Source organism: Pelodiscus sinensis, chromosome 8, assembly GCF_049634645.1.
Source record: "Pelodiscus sinensis isolate JC-2024 chromosome 8, ASM4963464v1, whole genome shotgun sequence".
Lineage (NCBI taxonomy): Eukaryota > Metazoa > Chordata > Testudines > Trionychidae > Pelodiscus > Pelodiscus sinensis.
Genome location: NC_134718.1, coordinates 43,763,915 through 43,772,710, shown reverse-complemented (window position 1 = coordinate 43,772,710; position 8,796 = coordinate 43,763,915).

Here is an 8,796-nt window from a genome sequence, read left to right as displayed (position 1 = left end):
AAAAATTAACTAAAACAGAATTGTTTTTGTATGATTTAGCTCGATTATTTAATCATGAAGTTCTGGGCAGAAATTTAAGGACAAATTCATTCCTAGGGACAGTCCAGTTAACTTCCTACATTTTAGCTACTATTTGTGGGGGTAGGGAGAGGGAGAGAAAAAAAGCTACTTAAGAAATGCTTCAGCTGAGCTTGTAGCACCATGGCCCTTTAGTTGCATGAATACTCATTCTCTTAAATAGCAAATTCAACAGGATACAATACCAAATGATCAAGGATAATATTTTGAAAGTCACCTGAACAAAATTGAATTTAAGCTCCCTAACTGTAAGAAGTACTTAGGGTTCTTGGTGCTTAAGTGCCATGCCACTGAAGGCTCCTAAATTGCAGTCTCGCTTAGGGGAAAAAAATGGCTTCTAAGTCACTTAGGCACTTTTGAACATTTTACCACAAAATATTATTTTCCTGCAAATTATATGATGTACCTATTCATAAGTCCCCTCGGTTTAAGAGGCAAAAGCCTGGATTATTAGCTCACACAAGAGAAAACAGATTGAAACTCCTAAATATCTTGCTGAAGTGGACTTAGGAAAAGGAACAATTGGAGATGGGGGGTAAATGCTGTCTTTTCATGCCAACCACTGTAATGTGAAGAATGTAAATGTGTTGTGGAGCGATGTAATAGATTAACATGACTCAGCAACTTGCAGGAAGAGCCAGTGTTCTTGATAAACAGGTCAGTGCAAGAGTGACAAAATTCTCACTCTGCAGACATGATTTTTAAGTTTGTATATTACAATATTAAAATCTCTCTCCACCCTGGTGACTTCTAATGACTAAATAGTGGGGCACAAACAGAAATCTGGTATAAGGCTTATTAATTAAAAGCCTCAGAGGTGATCTGTGGCCTATTGGGGTGAGGGCAGAGAGGGGGGCAGAGTGAGGGTACCCAACTTCAGCAGTTAAAATCTAGGGGGAGCATGTGACTCATATAGAGGCATGTGATCCCCAGTGACCTCCACATGCCACCCATGATGGTCCTGATCCAAAGCTACCTGACTTCAATTAAAAGAATCATTGACTTTAATGGGCATTAGCTCAAACACTAATTCCATATCCCTAAGTGAGCCTACCTAACAGGCTAGCTTAAAACTTACTGGCAAACAAGTGGAAGAACAGAGGATACTAGAACCATTTGGTCGATGCTGTTAAATTGATACTGAAGTGATCTTATGTAGAATGAAGCTATAGTATGTTTTGCTATGCTTAAAATTATCCTGTACTTGCCGCAGCTGTTAGTTGCTTTGATTGAATGGAGGAAGTATTCAGACCTTAAACTATCTGGGATGAATGTGGGAATGTTGGTGATATTTTTATGATCCATGCATTTACCTCAGTTTACCAGTGCACTGCTTATACTTTGAGTGTAGAAGGGAATAAGGACTGGCAGAATGTCACACAGCTTGTCTCAATTGGTATGAATTTGCCTTCAGAGACTAAACAGAACCAACATATATGAATAGAGAATCAGGAAAACAGAAGGGGAGGGCCCTATTGACCAAATATTATTGCTGAAAGACTGGGAAGCCAAACCAGGCTGAAAGGGAGAAGATGGCATGGTTGAAGTGAGGAACAAAAAGAAAGTCCTCTGTCTCTTTCCAGCCTATCGGGGTCAGAGGGCAAAGGCAGACTTCAGGGAAACACAGCAAAGTGAAGCCATTGCAGCTATCAATATGAAGCTGGACATAAGCCTGGATTTCCATGCTGACCTAAGGACTAACTCATATCTTTATGCCACATGACTTGTTAAAGGTAAAGTCTCTCAGTAGGTAAATTCTCTCAGTAGTGTGATCTCAGTTGAACTGTTGACATCTGTGATGAAAAAGGAGAGGTGCTGGAGGCCAATGGTTCAACCTAGAAGTCACTGAGGCCACATGGCTCATCCTTGGGGCCTGGCACACAGAGAAGTTCTCCCAGGAACCTTTCTAAAGCCTGGGGCATAGCAAAGACCCTGTAAATCACTGACATTACCCATCTTCTAGTCTTGTGCCCAGAATATCATCCAGATTGTTCAGATGTTTAGGGAGAAATGGCCTGTTGAATGTCTGGCGCACAGAACTAGCTGGAGAGTTAGCAAGATGCAGAAAGAGATTGATGTGGCAATAAATGAGCTACTAATGGCAGTGCCAGAAGGGCAAATGCCCATCTCCAGGATACTCTGAAGGACAGATAAGCAAGTATGTGCTGGTCTAATGTCTTTGATATTTGGAAACTTTTTCCAGATGTAATAATCAGTGTTGTTCCAGGAAAAAGCAAGCAATGAAGTGCCATATCTTAAATGCAAAAAAAAATCCAATACAGACAGCCAGTGTTGCCCTGTCTTGATAAATGATGCAGATCAATTGCCATCATCTCCCTAGTTAGCTGTAGGAGCCATTACTTATGAACTTTTCTCTCTCCAGCCAAGGCCCCAACCATAGAAAGCAATCCTAGCGATGTTGCATTTGGTTCAACATATTGAACCTTGGAATACTGTAGCCTTTTGAAACGTTAGTTTCAGAACCACTCAAAACTGACAAACAGATAAGAATAAGTAGGGATCCATTTTATTCATTTACCCCCAGAAAACTAGAATCATTTTTAAGTGTTATTTCACTATCAGTTATTCACTAATTAGTTATTATCTAGTTCATTTCACATGGGCTAAAAAAAATAATAATCTAGCAACTGGACTCAATAGGAAGGAAATACAGTTCAAGTCAGTGAAGTCTTTGACATTTTCATAAATGATTTGGTGGGGATTAAGGTATTATTTCTCTCACTGACAATCTTTCTAACCTGAGTTGCTGACGCATGGAAAGGTACAGGAATGACTATGTTCAGGGCTCATTTATTCCTAATGCCCTGACTCAAAAAAATCACTGTTTAATCAATCAAAACAAAGCTAGATTCCATTAGGTTTATAATCAATATGTAGTCTTAAATGAAGCATTAGTCTGAAAATTCATTTAATCTTGAACAAATATTTTCCTTCTAAATCAGTGTCATCGGTACATTTAATGCCTCTAATCCATCAAAAAGAGTTTCTAACCCAAAAATGAGACCTTTTGCAGCATGTGTTTCCAATTAAAAGTGATGTATGTTTACAGTAAAAACTTAAAAAACAACAAATAGTCCTGCAGCACGTTAGGGTACATCTACACTACGGCACTATTTCGAAATATCTAATTTCAAAATAGATATTTCGAAATAACACGTCTACACACAAAATGCAATTTGAAATAGCATTTTGCTATTTCGAAATAGCACGTCCACACTGAATGGACGCTGAATTGCATTTAAGGCCGGCCAGAATCAGTTCCAGGAGGGCATCAGGTCAGGAGTTACTTTGTGTTGCTGCTGCCTGAGGCTATCTGAGGCCTGTGCTTAAAGGGACCCCTCCCTGGACAGACAGTTCTCAGGTTTTCCTGCTTGCTTGTCTACCTCGATGAGGGACAGCAAAGCATTTTGTATCTGTGCGCTCTGGTTGCCCTCACTTGGGACACCACAGCACTCTGCAACATGGAGCCAGAGCTGCCCCTGGGCACTCTGGTGCTTCTCTTGGACGCGTTGCTGTGAGCCTGGCTGCACTTTCTGCAGGCTGCCATCCGGGAGATCCATCGGAGGGGCTGTCAGTATCCAGGAGGCCCTGCAGGAGAGCTTTCACCCTGAGGAGCACTAACAGTCTCCCTGGTCTGCCCCACTGGGGGCTTGTGCCTCATTCCTCCCTCACGTCCTTCAACTTACCCCTCCCTAACATCAAATAAAATACACATGTTCATGAACACAAACTCTCTTTATTTAACAACACTGGGGAGGGGGGGAATGAAACTCTGGTGAGACTGGGGAAAGGAGGTGGGAGAAGGGAGGAGAGAGCTGGAAGGGGGAAGCAAGGGGAAGGGGAAGCTCAGGGTTGGGGGTCTCACTGGGCCAACTGTCTCCCAGCACCGCGAGTACAGGGGCCTCGGCATCCCCAGGAGGATGGGGAGGGGATGGAGAGTAGGGAGGGGATGGAGGGAGAAGCGGGAGGGGGAGAAGGAGTGGGAGGAGGAGCAGTAGCTGAGGAGGTAGCAGGCGCTGGAGCAGCAGGAGGCAGTATGCTCTGCACCAGGGTCTGCAGGTGTTGGCAGATGGCACGGCCCTGGGCAAGCTGCTCCCTCCGGAGCTGCAGGTCTTCCTGCACCCAGTGCTGGAGGGTGCGGTGGAGGGCTCGCAGTGCCCGCCCCCGGTGCTGCTGTTTGTACCCCGCCATTGCACAGGTGGTCCTGCGGAAACTTCGGGTACAGAATCATGTCCCAGGTGGGGTTGGGCGTCCTGTACGCACAGCTGGTACGGCTGTGGAGAAACAAGGGAAGTGGTCAGTTATCCCTGGAGACACAGTGGGTGAAGCCTAGCTCCCCTCTGCAAGGTGAGGATGACCATTCCCTGCACCATCAGAGCCCATGTGCTTGCACAAAGGCCATGTTCGAAATATCCTGCTATCCCTGGGAGTGGGAGCTGCCCCGAGACTGCACCCATGTCCCTGTGCTATATATAGTGTGTGTGGGGTGGCAGGGAGATGTCCTCTGCCTCTGTGTAGAGTGGCCTTGTGGAGTGAGGGCATCCTGCTGTGGCCTACCCCAGAGTCAGGATAATATCATGCCTCTTCACACACGCATGTGGCTAACAGATTAAGGCCCCTGTGTGGCAGCCAGCTGGGGCCACATGCCCAGGGGTGGCATGGCACATGCTTGCACATGCACAGGTTGCTGCGTGATCCGTGGACAGCAAGGCCCATGCGCGCAGTCCCTGGTTTCCCTTCCGCCCCCCCCACATAAGGGGACAGTGATGGCACTCACCTGTTGTTGCCTCCATGGCCTTGGATGACACCGGCACCAGGTCTGCTGTGGCGGCTCAGGGTTCCTGGCTGCTCAGCACCCTCCGCTTGGTCTGCTGCAGCTCCTGGCTGTCCTCGTCCTCCTTGATGCCCTGGTTAGGGCCCTCTGCCCCAGGGTTGACAACCACTTGGTGGGCACGGACCATCCTGCCCCCCAGGATATGGTCCAGGGCATTGAAATAGGGGCAGCTTGGTGTGTGTGCCCCTGGTTGGAAGCTGTCCCCCGTGGCCCTGGCATATGCCTGCCAAGGCTCTTTTATTTTCATCCACACCTGCTCCTGGATGCGGATGTGGCCTTTGCTGGCCATGCTGCCAGCTATCCTGCCATAGACAGCTTCATTCTTCCATCTAGTGTGGAGATCATGGACATTGGAGGATTCCTCCCAAACCTGAATGAGGTCCATGATCTCCGCACTGGACCAGAAAGGCACCCACCTTTTCTTGCCCCGGCAGGCTTCTGGGAGCTGGCAGCCTGCTCCTGGGAAGCAGTGGAGAGCTGGCTGCTGGTGGACAGGCTGTTGGGCTGGCAGGCTTGGAGCTGGCACAGGCACTGTGGCCAGATTCTACCCCTTTAAGGGCTCCGGGAAGCGGGGGGTGGGTGGAGGAGAGGAGTTTTCTTGGTTGAGGACAGAGTGGCCACCAGGGCACCCTGGGAAGCGCTGGAGACCCCCTATTTTGAAATAAGCGTCTACACAGCGCTTATTTCGAAATAGCAATTTCAAATTTGGTGTTATTCCTCGTGGAATGAGGTTTACCAATTTTGAAATAAGCCCTCCGCTATTTCAAATTAATTTTGAAATAGTGGTTGGCTTATGTAGATGCTAGTAAAGTTATTTTGAAAAAACACTAGTTATTTCAAAATAATGTTGCTGTGTAGACATACCATCTCCATTTTTTGTTTGTGTCTAAGGGTATCATAAGCTTTCGTGAGCAAAACACAGTTCTTCAGATCAGATGAAGAAGTGGGTTGTGCCCATGAAAGCTCATGATACAATGTACATTTTTGTTATCCTCTAAGGGTGTGTCTAGACTACATGCCTCCTTCGACGGAGGCATGTAGATTAGCGAGATCGGAAGAGGGAAATGAAGCCGCGATTAAAATAATCGCGGCTTCATTTAAATTTAAATGGCTGCCCCGATCTGCCGATCAGCTGTTTGTCGGCAGATCGGGGGAGTCTGGACGCGATGCCCCGACAAAGAAGCCTTTCTTCATCGACACAGGTAAACCTGGTTTCACGAGGCTTACCTGTGTCGATGAAGAAAGGCTTCTTTGTCGGGGCATCGCGTCCAGACTCCCCCGATCTGCCGACAAACAGCTGATCGGCAGATCGGGGCAGCCATTTAAATTTAAATGAAGCCGCGATTATTTTAATCGCGGCTTCATTTCCCTCTTCCGATCTCGCTAATCTACATGCCTCCGTCGAAGGAGGCATGTAGTCTAGACACACCCTAAGAGTACATCTACACAGCAATATTATTTCGAAATAACATAATCCGCCTCTACACAGCAGGCGGTTATTTCTAAATAATGTCGAAATACTGTCAAGCTGGACGATATCTTACTCTGACTCCTGTAACCCTCAATGTACAAGGAGTAAGGGAAGTCAGAGGAAGGGTACGTCTAGACTGGCGGGTTTTTCTGGGATTTGGTATCCCAGAAAAACTCTGCCACGTCCAGGGAACGCGTTTGCTCTTCTGCCTTTTTTTTTTTTTTTTTTTTTTTTTGCACGCTCTTTCGGGCAGCCCTGTATACCTCGTTCTACAAGGAATAAGGGCTCCTCTGTAAGAGGAGGCTTTTCCACTATTTGGCCCCATCTAGGCAGTGCCATTTGTGTGGCTTTTTCCAAAAAACGGTGATAGTGTAGACCTAGCTGAAGAGTGCTCTATTTCAAAATAAGCACAGTGATATACACAATGCTACTACATGATTCTAACTGTGATTTCTACAGGCAGCTTCTCTAGTAACACTAATCAGTGAGGCTGTTGAAGTGATTATGTAATAACTAAATGTACTGTAAAAGTAGTCTGTCCCTTTTTTTACATTAGAATTATAGTAGTAATTTCAAACCTGTACAACAAATCTGTAACATTTTAAGGAAATAAAATGTCTTTTTTTATCCCAGAAAAAAAATTGTTCTGAAAAGCATCCCTATGATATAAAACTAAATACATGATGTATCTGCTATGAATATTTAAAGAGGGAAGAGGAAACTAGCATTCAAAAAAGTAAGGTTTTTTTATGAATCTGGTCCAAATCCTGCTTGCTTTGTGGTTTGGAGTAATAGAAATGGGATGAATAATAATAATAATTAGTCCAAGACCATGAATTTAGGGACCAGTAACAAGAAATTCTGTTATAAGGTCTCGTCAATTGGAAGCGACGGAAAAGGACAAAGTTCTGGGTGTATTAGCTGATTGCGGGATGACTATAAGCCACCAATGTGATGCAGAAATGAAAAAAGCAAATGTGATCCTAGGATGGAACTGCCTTGCCACATACACTAGAGATAGAGAAGTATTAATCCTATTGTACAAAGCATGGGTAAGATGCCATCTGTACCGTTCTGGTCACTAGCTTCAAGAAAAATGAAGGCAAAATGTGCAGAGAAGGGCTATTAGGATAAACAGGGAAATGCAGGGCCTGCATTACTAAAAGAGCATGGCTCATTTAGCCTAGGAAAATGAAGGCTAGGAGGGAACAGGATTGTATTTATGGAGAACATCAAGAAGTAATTTTGAAATAAGCTATGCAATTGTTGTAGCTCAATTTGCGTAGCTTATTTCGAGTTAAACCCTGCTGTGTAGATGCACCCTAAGGTGCTGCAAGACTATTAGTTGTTTTCTACATTTTTTTCTATTACAGATGAACATGACTACCCCTCTGTATGTTTACAGTTAATTTAGTCCTGGCAGAGGAACCAAAAAGCAAAAGTTTGTGCTTTTTAACTACTGCATTTCCTTTCATAACAAGTCACAAGAACATGGTACAGCAGACTTCTGATAATCCGGATTATCGGATATGCCGGAGTATCAGGAGGTACTCCGGCAGGGGGGCTTGGATGGGTTGGGGGGGGGGGTCTGGCGGGGAATGGAGCTGCGTGGGGCGAACCGGGTGCTGATGAGGGGCGGCGCTGTGGGACCAACCCAGCAGCACCCCAGCTGCTCTGCCCTAGGGCTTCCCCAAGTCAGCTGCTGGTCAGATTCAGCAGCGGTGGACTTGGGGAAGCCGTGGGGAAGAGCAGCTGGTGCGCTGCCAGGTGCCGAGCAGAGGGGTGAAGGGTGGCACTGCGGGACCAAACCGGCAGCACCCCAACTGCTCTGCTCCGCACCGCTTCCCCAGGTCTGCAGCTGGTCAGTTTCAGCAGCTGAAGCAGCGGATTTGGGGAAGCGGCGCAGAGCGGCTCCAATTGTCCAGCCGGAGCACTTCCGGGTTCCAGTTAGTGCCAGACTATTGGGAGTACCGGACTACTGGATGCCAGACAATTGTAGTTTTACTGTAGAACAATTTTATATTTTGCTTACCTAACCCCAGAGGTTGCAAGGTCTGATTGTTACTGCAATATGTCTACATGACCTTGAATTTAAGATTTGCTTTAAATATTCCATTAGTTTGTTGCTGAAGACATATAAAAAAAATATCACATCTCTAAAAATCCTTGAATACATTTTTAGATGCATAATCTGATTTTTCAGCATTAGCCTTAAATGTCTGGATCTTCAGACATATAATTTTTAAACACATTCTTCAAAAGACCACCTTTATATAAAAATACACATTTTAGAACAAAAAAAAAAAAAAACTTGCCTCCAAAGATCTCCTGTCCTCTGTGCATCTCTGCTCTCCTTTCACCACTTCCCTCCGCCCTCTGTTAAAGAGAGCCT